The sequence below is a fragment of the Drosophila mauritiana genome, unplaced genomic scaffold, assembly GCF_004382145.1.
Source record: "Drosophila mauritiana strain mau12 unplaced genomic scaffold, ASM438214v1 U_179, whole genome shotgun sequence".
Lineage (NCBI taxonomy): Eukaryota > Metazoa > Arthropoda > Insecta > Diptera > Drosophilidae > Drosophila > Drosophila mauritiana.
The window spans coordinates 1-12,500 of NW_022881310.1; the positions used below are offsets into that span (position 1 = coordinate 1).

At 43.6% G+C, this 12,500-nt stretch overlaps 1 pseudogene; it reads left to right on the top strand.

The window, feature by feature from the left end:
- The first annotated feature begins 1 nt into the window (after position 1).
- On the top strand, positions 2 to 9,324 carry LOC117149237 (annotated as a pseudogene).
- The last annotated feature ends 3,176 nt before the right edge of the window (positions 9,325 to 12,500 follow it).

Here is a 12,500-nt window from a genome sequence, read left to right on the forward strand (position 1 = left end):
ACTCATATGGGACTACCCCCTGAATTTAAGCATATTAATTAGGGGAGGAAAAGAAACTAACAAGGATTTTCTTAGTAGCGGCGAGCGAAAAGAAAACAGTTCAGCACTAAGTCACTTTGTCTATATGGCAAATGTGAGATGCAGTGTATGGAGCGTCAATATTCTAGTATGAGAAATTAATGATTTAAGTCCTTCTTAAATGAGGCCATTTACCCATAGAGGGTGCCAGGCCCGTATAACGTTAATGATTACTAGATGATGTTTCCAAAGAGTCGTGTTGCTTGATAGTGCAGCACTAAGTGGGTGGTAAACTCCATCTAAAACTAAATATAACCATGAGACCGATAGTAAACAAGTACCGTGAGGGAAAGTTGAAAAGAACTCTGAATAGAGAGTTAAACAGTACGTGAAACTGCTTAGAGGTTAAGCCCGATGAACCTGAATATCCGTTATGGAAAATTCATCATTAAAATTGTAATATTTAAATAATATTATTAAGAATAATGTGCATTTTTTCCATATAAGGACATTGTAATCTATTAGCATATCCCAAATTTATCATAAAATATAACTTATAGTTTATTCCAATTAAATTGCTTGCATTTTAAACACAGAATAAATGTTATTAATTTGATAAAGTGCTGATAGATTTATATTATTACAGAGCGTTAATTTTTCGGAATTATATAATGGCATAATTATCATTGATTTTTGTGTTTATTATATGCTCTTGTATGATTAACAATGCGAAAGATTCAGGATACCTTCGGGACCCGTCTTGAAACACGGACCAAGGAGTCTAACATATGTGCAAGTTATTGGGATGTAAACCTAATAGCGTAATTAACTAAAATGGGATTAGTTTTTTAGCTATTTATAGCTAATTAACACAATCCCGGGGCGTTCTATATAGTTATGTATAATGTATATTTATATTATTTATGCCTCTAACTGGAACGTACCTTGAGCATATATGCTGTGACCCGAAAGATGGTGAACTATACTTGATCAGGTTGAAGTCAGGGGAAACCCTGATGGAAGACCGAAACAGTTCTGACGTGCAAATCGATTGTCAGAATTGAGTATAGGGGCGAAAGACCAATCGAACCATCTAGTAGCTGGTTCCTTCCGAAGTTTCCCTCAGGATAGCTGGTGCATTTTAATATTATATAAAATAATCTTATCTGGTAAAGCGAATGATTAGAGGCCTTAGGGTCGAAACGATCTTAACCTATTCTCAAACTTTAAATGGGTAAGAACCTTAACTTTCTTGATATGAAGTTCAAGGTTATGATATAATGTGCCCAGTGGGCCACTTTTGGTAAGCAGAACTGGCGCTGTGGGATGAACCAAACGTAATGTTACGGTGCCCAAATTAACAACTCATGCAGATACCATGAAAGGCGTTGGTTGCTTAAAACAGCAGGACGGTGATCATGGAAGTCGAAATCCGCTAAGGAGTGTGTAACAACTCACCTGCCGAAGCAACTAGCCCTTAAAATGGATGGCGCTTAAGTTGTATACCTATACATTACCGCTAAAGTAGATGATTTATATTACTTGTGATATAAATTTTGAAACTTTAGTGAGTAGGAAGGTACAATGGTATGCGTAGAAGTGTTTGGCGTAAGCCTGCATGGAGCTGCCATTGGTACAGATCTTGGTGGTAGTAGCAAATAATCGAATGAGACCTTGGAGGACTGAAGTGGAGAAGGGTTTCGTGTGAACAGTGGTTGATCACGAGTTAGTCGGTCCTAAGTTCAAGGCGAAAGCCGAAAATTTTCAAGTAAAACAAAAATGCCTAACTATATAAACAAAGCGAATATAATACACTTGAATAATTTTGAACGAAAGGGAATACGGTTCCAATTCCGTAACCTGTTGAGTATCCGTTTGTTATTAAATATGGGCCTCGTGCTCATCCTGGCAACAGGAACGACCATAAAGAAGCCGTCGAGAGATATCGGAAGAGTTTTCTTTCTGTTTTATAGCCGTACTACCATGGAAGTCTTTCGCAGAGAGATATGGTAGATGGGCTAGAAGAGCATGACATATACTGTTGTGTCGATATTTTCTCCTCGGACCTTGAAAATTTATGGTGGGGACACGCAAACTTCTCAACAGGCCGTACCAATATCCGCAGCTGGTCTCCAAGGTGAAGAGTCTCTAGTCGATAGAATAATGTAGGTAAGGGAAGTCGGCAAATTAGATCCGTAACTTCGGGATAAGGATTGGCTCTGAAGATTGAGATAGTCGGGCTTGATTGGGAAACAATAACATGGTTTATGTGCTCGTTGGGTAAATAGAGTTTCTAGCATTTATGTTAGTTACTTGTTCCCCGGATAGTTTAGTTACGTAGCCAATTGTGGAACTTTCTTGCTAAAATTTTTAAGAATACTATTTGGGTTAAACCAATTAGTTCTTATCAATTATAACGATTATCAATTAACAATCAATTCAGAACTGGCACGGACTTGGGGAATCCGACTGTCTAATTAAACAAAGCATTGTGATGGCCCTAGCGGGTGTTGACACAATGTGATTTCTGCCCAGTGCTCTGAATGTCAAAGTGAAGAAATTCAAGTAAGCGCGGGTCAACGGCGGGAGTAACTATGACTCTCTTAAGGTAGCCAAATGCCTCGTCATCTAATTAGTGACGCGCATGAATGGATTAACGACGGACGTGTTTTTTGCGCTCGTGTACAGATTGCGAATAACTAAGTTTTCCTTGTTGGAAAGTAATTAAATCGGTGATTTAGTGCTCCGCGGAAGTCGAGTGAAAATTGTCGAGTGTTAAAAACAAGCGGTTTGGAAATTATTAACAATAAACTATTGGAAATTTTCCACTCCGCACGTGCTGCGAGGCGAGCTTACGAGTAAGTTTTTCGAGTAAGCTTTTTGAGCAGCTGTCAAAAAGCTTATTGGTGGCAGTCACTGCTAGGGTTTGTGTCTAGGGACAGTTTAGTGCTACCAGACGCTACCGATAGGTGGAGCTCTAGAGCATCTACCTTTTGTCACTGAGCAAACGAGCATACGGTTGCTGGCGTCGACGGTAGGAGGAGCCACCATCGGAGTTATGCCGACGAGAGCGACAGCAGCGTGAGTGCCTTGAGCGGAAGTAGTGCCTCGAGGAAATCCAGACGAGCAGGCGCAGAAGCCATCTGGCCTCTAAGAGCTCGGCGCCGACGCAGGCGAAATTGGTTGCCCTGGCATCGAATGGAGTGCCAGAACCCGTTGGTGTACTGGAGGAGGCGTTTCGTCGCTGGAGGACGCCCGGGCGGCCTACCCCCCTCTCCACGCTGCTGCCACCGCTGTTGATCCTACTGCTGCCCCTGCTGCCGACCACACTGCTGCCTCCGCCGTTTCCACTGCTGGCTAAAATTGTTGCCACCACTGCCACTGCCGCTACCGCTGCCGCCCGTGCTGGGCAAGCAGCCATGATGGCAGAGCTGTCGGCCACCCAGCGCATGGTGAGAAAGCAGCTTCCGCAGCCTAGGAGAAGTGGACACGGAAGAGCTCTCGTATGCTATCAGCCGCTACGATGAGCTGGTGCTGCGTTAATGCTCCGGTGTGGAGAACTGGAGACGCGGCTCGCTATGCCGCCACCGCCGCCGCCGTCGTCGAATCCGTTAAAGAATACGGCCGCCAATGCTCCCCAGATGCCACAGGTTGCACCCATCGCTGCCCCGCGGACCACCAAGGTTCGCGAGACGTTGGTCAGCGGTGGTGAAGTGCGACGACCCTGCGCTATCGGGGAAAGCTATAGCGGAAAAGGTGCGAACGATGGTTGCACCCTCCCTCGGAGTCAGAGTACATGAGGTACGTGAGCTCCGTCGAGGTGGTGGTGCGATCATTCGTACTCCTTCAGTTGGAGAGCTGCAGAAGTGGTAGCATCAAAGAGGTTCGCTGAAGTTGGGCTAAATGTGGCACGGAATGCGGCCGAGAAGCCGAAGGTCGTCGTCTATGACGTCGACACAGCTATCGGCCCTGAGGAATTCATGCAGGAGCTGCATGGAAATAACTTCGACAGCGAATGACTATGTCCCAATTTAAGAAGTCCGTGCACCTGGTGACCAAGGCGTGGTCGGTAACCGACGCGCCACAGTAAATGTAACGCTAGAGGTAGACGACCGCGCGATGGCGAAGCTTGATGTAGGTCGTGTCTACATCAAGTGGTTCTCATTCCGATGCCGAGCACAGGTCCGCACATACGCCTGCCACAGATGCGTGGGTTTCGACCACAAGGTCAGCGAATGCCGGCAGAAGACAATGTCTGCCGCCAGTGCGGGCAACAAGGCCACACCGCGGCAAAGTGCCAAAACCCGGTGGACTGCCGGAACTGCCGTCACAGAGGGCAACCCTCGGGCATTACATGCTCTCGAACGTGTGCCCGATATACGGGGCGTTGCTGGCAAGGGTGCAAGCTAGACATTAATGTTTAGCTTCATCCAAGCGAACTGTGGCCGAGGCAGAGCTGCGACCATCGAGCTCGGAGTCCGACTCAGGAGATCGGAGTCTATGTTCGCGCTGGTGCAGGAGCCGTATCTCGGCGGGGACGGAATGGATGTGCTGCCTGAAGGAATGAGAATTTTCACCGATCGGCGAGGGAAGGCAGCCATCCTAGTAGATCAACAGGAAGCCATCTGTATGCCAGTGGAGACCCTCACCACGGATTATGGCGTATGTCTGGTCGTTAAAGGGAGCTTTGGCTCAATCTTCCTTTGCGCCGCATACTGCCAGTTCGATGCACCTCTGGAACCGTACCTCCGGTACATGGATGCGGTCCTGCTGCAGGCCAGCAGAACCCCCGCAATCCTGGGCCTCGACGCGAATGCAGTGTCCCCCATGTGGCTTAGCAAACTCTCTCGTCATGCCGAGGGGCAAGCTAACTACAGACGGGGTGAGCTGCTGTCAGAGTGGATGCTGGAGGCAAGAGTCGCCGCCCTAAACCAGTCAACAGAGGTGTACACGTTCGACAATCACAGAGCTACTAGCGATATCGACGTGACAATCGTCAATGAGGCAGCATCTATGTGGGCCACATATGAGTGGAGAGTGGACGAGTGGGAATTGAGTGACCACAACATCATTACTGTTGTGGCCGAACCAACTACCGCGCGCGCAGTTGAGAGCATAGCTCCTGTGCCGTCCTGGAACTTCTCCAATGCACGTTGGCGATTGTTCAAGGAGGAAATGGTGAGTAGAGCAGCCGAACTTCCGGAAAACTTCTCAGAGTCGCCGTTGGACCAGCAAGTTTCGACCCTGCGCAGTATAGTACATAATGTATGTGATATTGCGCTGGGAAGAAAGTCAATTCGATCGCCCAACAGGAGAGCACGTTGGTGGACTGCCGACCTCTGCGCTGCAAGGCGCGAAGTCCGGAGACTTCGTCGCCTACTCCAAGATGGAAGGCGTCGTGATGACGGTGCCGCTATAGAGCGTGTAGTGGTCGAGCTGAGGCGGGCCTCAGCAAACTACAAGAAGCTCATTGGGAGGGCGAAAATGGATGACTGGAAACGCTTCGTGGGAGATCATGCCGACGACCCATGGGGGCGCGTCTACAAGATTTGCCGAGGCCGCAGAAAGTGCACGGAGATTGGGTGCCTCCGCGTGAATGGCGAGCTCATCACTGATTGGGGTGACTGTGCACGAGTGCTCCTCCGCAATTTCTTCCCAGTTGCGGAGTCCGAAGCACCGACTGCCATCGCGGAGGAAGTCCCACCGGCCCTCGAAGAATTCGAGGTTGATGCATGTGTTGCCCGGTTGAAGAGCAGGCGCTCTCCCGGCTTGGACGGCATCAATGGCACTATCTGCAAGGCAGTCTGGCGCGCCATACCCGAGCACCTAGCATCGTTGTTTTCCCGATGCATCCGATTAGGATACTTTCCCGCTGAGTGGAAGTGCCCACGAGTTGTCTCGCTGCTCAAAGGGCCAGATAAGGACAAGTGTGAGCCCTCCTCATATAGAGGAATATGCTTGCTGCCAGTCTTTGGTAAGGTGCTCGAGGCCATCATGGTGAATCGTGTGAGAGAAGTTCTTCCGGAAGGCTGCAGATGGCAGTTTGGATTTCGCCAAGGACGATGTGTGGAGGATGCTTGGAGACACGTGAAGAGCAGTGTTTGTGCCAGCCCGGCGCAATACGTGCTCGGCACATTCGTGGACTTCAAAGGAGCATTCGACAACGTCGAATGGAGTGCTGCACTCCGCCGACTAGCAGACTTGGGATGCCGGGAGATGGGCTTGTGGCAGAGCTTTTTCTCCGGCCGAAGAGCAGTGATCCGAAGCAGTTCCGGTACTGTGGAAGTACCGGTAACTAGAGGCTGCCCGCAGGGGTCAATCAGTGGCCCATTTATCTGGGACATTCTGATGGATGTACTGCTTCAGCGTCTCCAGCCGTATTGCCAGCTGAGTGCATACGCTGATGACTTGCTGCTTCTCGTCGAGGGAAATTCCCGAGCTATGCTAGAGGAAAAAGGAGCACAGCTGATGTCCATCGTAGAAGCGTGGGGAGCGGAAGTTGGCGTTGCCGTCTCGACCAGCAAGACGGTAATAATGCTGCTAAAAGGTGCCTTGAGACGTGCGCCTACGGTGAGGTTTGCTGGAGCGAACCTTCCGTATGTGCGTAGCTGTCGGTACCTTGGCATCACGGTCAGTGAAGGAATGAAATTCCTCACGCACATAGCTTCGCTTCGCCAGCGGATGACCGGAGTCGTTGGAGCATTGGCGCGTGTGCTTCGAGCCGACTGGGGCTTCAGTCCTCGAGCCAGGCGGACCATATATGACGGACTCATGGCACCTTGTGTGCTGTTTGGTGCCCCGGTATGGTATGACACCGCCGAGCAAGTAGCCGCCCGGAGACGACTAGCCTCCTGCCAGAGGCTAATCCTGCTTGGATGCCTTTCGGTATGCCGAACAGTGTCCACAGTGGCACTGCAGGTACTTGGTGGAGCTCCCCCGCTTGACTTGGCTGCTAAGTTTTTAGCGGTCAAATACAAGCTGAAGCGTGGATACCCGCTGGAGGAGAACGACTGGCTATATGACGAGGACACTACGTGTCTAAGCTGGAAGCAGAGGAAGACTCGCCTAGAAGAGTGCTTACTGCAGAGTTGGCAGAACAGATGGGATGATGACAGCGAACCAGGACGGGTGACGCATAAATTCATCCCATATGTCACTCTCGCCTATCGGGATCCAAGATTTGGATTCTCGATGAGGACGTCTTACCTGCTGACAGGTCACGGGTCGTTTAACGCATTTTTGCAAGGGAGAGCCCTCAGCGATACCACTGCTTGCGCTTGTGGAGATCCATATGAGGACTGGATGCACATATTGTGCGCTTGCCCCCTATATGCAGATTTGCGGAACCTCGATGGACTTGGAGTGCAGCGCCTTGGCGAAAACTGGACCTTCGATAGAATCCTGGAAGATCAACAGAGGACTCAACGGCTGGCAGTGTTTGCGGACGAAGTGTTCCGTAGGAGGAGGGGTGTTTAGCCCAACAACTTCGCCGTGTGGTTAGCGGGCGAGAATACTTCCACAGTCCGCTATTGCTTGTCGTAAGAGGCGACTAATATAGCCATAGGTCCCTCTAACCCTGCTTGTCGGAGCAAAAGGAGGAGGCCCACCGAGCCTCTCTTTCGGTACCACGGGTTGTGCAGCTATCCAAGACTGCACATTGAGGTAGGCCCCCTGGTGGGAGTATCGTGGTGGCTGTGGTTGGTACCCATATCGCGGGTAGAGCCTTCGTGTTCGACGTTTGAGTTACGGTGCTAGTTGCGCAAAACTCGGGTGCTGTGACCCAGAGATCAGTAGAGATTTTAGGTAGATCTCGCTCCTCAGCAAGGGGGAGTGCTTGCCCGGCAAGCAAGTACTCGAATTGCTACCGGGGTGGTCGCTATGTACATAGCTATAGCTTCTAGTCCGGGACGCTTGTCTGGCGTATCCAGACACATACACCATGTTGATACATGCACCACTTGTGGGTGTTCAGGGTGTCGTGGTTGTAATCCCTTCAGTGTGGAACACGCCACGTAAAACAAGTTCGGAGAGATCTGAAAAGTCGTCGTTGTCCCTATCTACTATCTAGCGAAACCACAGCCAAGGGAACGGGCTTGGAATAATTAGCGGGGAAAGAAGACCCTTTTGAGCTTGACTCTAATCTGGCAGTGTAAGGAGACATAAGAGGTGTAGAATAAGTGGGAGATATTAGACCTCGGTTTGGTATCGTCAATGAAATACCACTACTCTTATTGTTTCCTTACTTACTTGATTAAATGGAACGTGTATCATTTCCTAGCCATTATACGGATATATTTATTATATCTTATGGTATTGGGTTTTGATGCAAGCTTCTTGATCAAAGTATCACGAGTTTGTTATATAATCGCAAACAAATTCTTTAATAAAACGATGCATTTATGTATTTTTGATTTGAAAATTTGGTATAACTCCAATTACTCAGGTATGATCCAATTCAAGGACATTGCCAGGTAGGGAGTTTGACTGGGGCGGTACATCTCTCAAATAATAACGGAGGTGTCCCAAGGCCAGCTCAGTGCGGACAGAAACCACACATAGAGCAAAAGGGCAAATGCTGACTTGATCTCGGTGTTCAGTACACACAGGGACAGCAAAAGCTCGGCCTATCGATCCTTTTGGTTTAAAGAGTTTTTAACAAGAGGTGTCAGAAAAGTTACCATAGGGATAACTGGCTTGTGGCGGCCAAGCGTTCATAGCGACGTCGCTTTTTGATCCTTCGATGTCGGCTCTTCCTATCATTGTGAAGCAAAATTCACCAAGCGTTGGATTGTTCACCCATGCAAGGGAACGTGAGCTGGGTTTAGACCGTCGTGAGACAGGTTAGTTTTACCCTACTAATGACAAAACGTTGTTGCGACAGCATTCCTGCGTAGTACGAGAGGAACCGCAGGTACGGACCAATGGCACAATACTTGTTCGAGCGAACAGTGGTATGACGCTACGTCCGTTGGATTATGCCTGAACGCCTCTAAGGTCGTATCCGTGCTGGACTGCAATGATAAATAAGGGGCAATTTGCATTGTATGGCTTCTAAACCATTTAAAGTTTATAATTTATTTTATAAACGACAATGGATGTGATGCCAATGTAATTTGTAACATAGTAAATTAGGAGGATCTTCGATCACCTGATGCCGCGCTAGTTACATATAAAAGCATTATTTAATACAATGACAAAGCCTAGAATCAATTGTAAACGACTTTTGTAACAGGCAAGGTGTTGTAAGTGGTTGAGCAGCTGCCATACTGCGATCCACTGAAGCTTATCCTTTGCTTGATGATTCGATAAATAAATGATTTTTCCTGTAGCCAAACAAACACCTCGTCATCAATTTAGTGACGCATATGATATTGTCCCTATCATATAATTTTTGATATAAAGACTTTAAAGAATTATATCAAGTTGCCAAATACCTCGTCATCAATTTAGTGACGCATATGATATTGTCCCTATCGTATAATTTTTGATATAAAGACTTTAAAGAATTCTATCACGTTGCCAAATACCTCGTCATCAATTTAGTGACGCATATGATATTGTCCCTATCATATAATTAATATAAAGACTTTAATGAATTGTGTCAAGTTGCCAAACACCTCGTCATCAATTTAGTGACGCATATGATATTGTCCCTATCATATAATTTTTGATATAAAAACTTTAAAGAATTGTATCAAGTTGCCAAATACCTCGTCATCAATTTAGTGACGCATATGATATTGTCCCTATCATATAATTAATATAAAGACTTTAATGAATTGTGTCAAGTTGCCAAACACCTCGTCATCAATTTAGTGACGCATATGATATTGTCCCTATCATATAATTTTTGATATAAAGACTTTAAAGAATTATATCAAGTTGCCAAATACCTCGTCATCAATTTAGTGACGCATATGATATTGTCTCTATCATATAATTAATATAAAGACTTTAATGAATTGTGTCAAGTTGCCAAACACCTCGTCATCAATTTAGTGACGCATATGATATTGTCCCTATCATATAATTTTTGATATAAAAACTTTAAAGAATTGTATCAAGTTGCCAAATACCTCGTCATCAATTTAGTGACGCATATGATATTGTCCCTATCATATAATTAATATAAAGACTTTAATGAATTGTGTCAAGTTGCCAAACACCTCGTCATCAATTTAGTGACGCATATGATATTGTCCCTATCATATAATTTTTGATATAAAAACTTTAAAGAATTGTATCAAGTTGCCAAATACCTCGTCATCAATTTAGTGACGCATATGATATTGTCCCTATCATATAATTAATATAAAGACTTTAATGAATTGTGTCAAGTTGCCAAACACCTCGTCATCAATTTAGTGACGCATATGATATTGTCCCTATCATATAATATTTGATATAAAGACTTTAAAGAATTATATCAAGTTGCCAAATACCTCGTCATCAATTTAGTGACGCATATGATATTGTCTCTATCATATAATTAATATAAAGACTTTAATGAATTGTGTCAAGTTGCCAAACACCTCGTCATCAATTTAGTGACGCATATGATATTGTCCCTATCATATAATTTTTGATATAAAGACTTTAAAGAATTCTATCAAGTTGCCAAATACCTCGTCATCAATTTAGTGACGCATATGATATTGTCTCTATCATATAATTAATATAAAGACTTTAATGATTTGTGTCACGTTGCCAAACACCTCGTCATCAATTTAGTGACGCATATGATATTGTCCCTATCATATAATTAATATAAAGACTTTTTAAAGAATTGTATCAAGTTGCCAAACACCTCGTCATCAACTACTATATTATGGTTGCGCCGACCTCTCATATTGTATTCTCTTATGTCTTCATAGGATTTTGGCAATTATACGAGTAAATTAAATAATATACATATGAAAATGATTAATTATTATATGTATAAGGGAAAAAATGCTGAAATATTCCCATATTATCTTAGTATTATAGAGGAAAGACCGTTGCCGACCTCTGATATTGTTCAAAACTTATGTATTTATATGATTTTGGCAATTATATGAGTAAATTAAATAATATACATATAAAATGATTAAATATTATATGTATAAATGTATAAAGGAAAAAATGATGAAATATTCCCACATTATCTTAGTATTATAGAGGAAAGACCGTTGCTGACCTCTGATATTGTTCAAAACTTATGTATTTATATGATTTTGGCAATAATATGAGTAAATTAAATAATATACATATGAAAATGATTAATTATTATATGTATAAATGTATAAGGGAAAAAATGCTGAAAATATTCCCATATTATCTTAGTATTATAGAGGAAAGACCGTTGCTGACCTCTGATATTGTTCAAAACTTATGTATTTATATGATTTTGGCAATTATATGAGTAAATTAAATAATATACATATGAAAATTATTAATTATTATATGTATAAGGGAAAAAATGCTGAAAATATCCCACATTCTCTTAGTATTATAGAGAAAAGCCATTATAGTGAGAGGGTATAGTAGTGTAAACGACCGGAATTACGACAGAGGGTTCAAAAACTACTATAGGTAGGCAGTGGTTGCCGACCTCTCATATTGTTCAAAACTTATGTATTCATATGATTTTGGCAATTATATGAGTAAATTAAATAATATACATATGAAAATTATTAATTATTATATGTATAGGGGAAAAAATGCTGAAATATTCCCACATTCTCTTAGTATTATAGAGAAAAGCCATTATAGTGAGAGGGTATAGTAGTGTAAACGACCGGAATTACGACAGAGGGTTCAAAAACTACTATAGGTAGGCAGTGGTTGCCGACCTCTCATATTGTTCAAAACTTATGTATTCATATGATTTTGGCAATAATATGAGTAAATTAAATAATATACATATGAAAATGATTAATTATTATATGTATAAGGGAAAAAATGCTGAAAATATCCCACATTCTCTTAGTATTATAGAGAAAAGCCATTATAGTGAGAGGGTATAGTAGTGTAAACGACCGGAATTACGACAGAGGGTTCAAAAACTACTATAGGTAGGCAGTGGTTGCCGACCTCTCATATTGTTCAAAACTTATGTATTCATATGATTTTGGCAATAATATGAGTAAATTAAATAATATACATATGAAAATGATTAATTATTATATGTATAAGGGAAAAAATGCTGAAAATATCCCACATTCTCTTAGTATTATAGAGAAAAGCCATTATAGTGAGAGGGTATAGTAGTGTAAACGACCGGAATTACGACAGAGGGTTCAAAAACTACTATAGGTAGGCAGTGGTTGCCGACCTCTCATATTGTTCAAAACTTATGTATTCATATGATTTTGGCAATAATATGAGTAAATTAAATAATATACATATGAAAATGATTAATTATTATATGTATAAGGGAAAAAATGCTGAAAATATCCCACATTCTCTTAGTATTATAGAGAAAAGCCATTATAGTGAGAGGG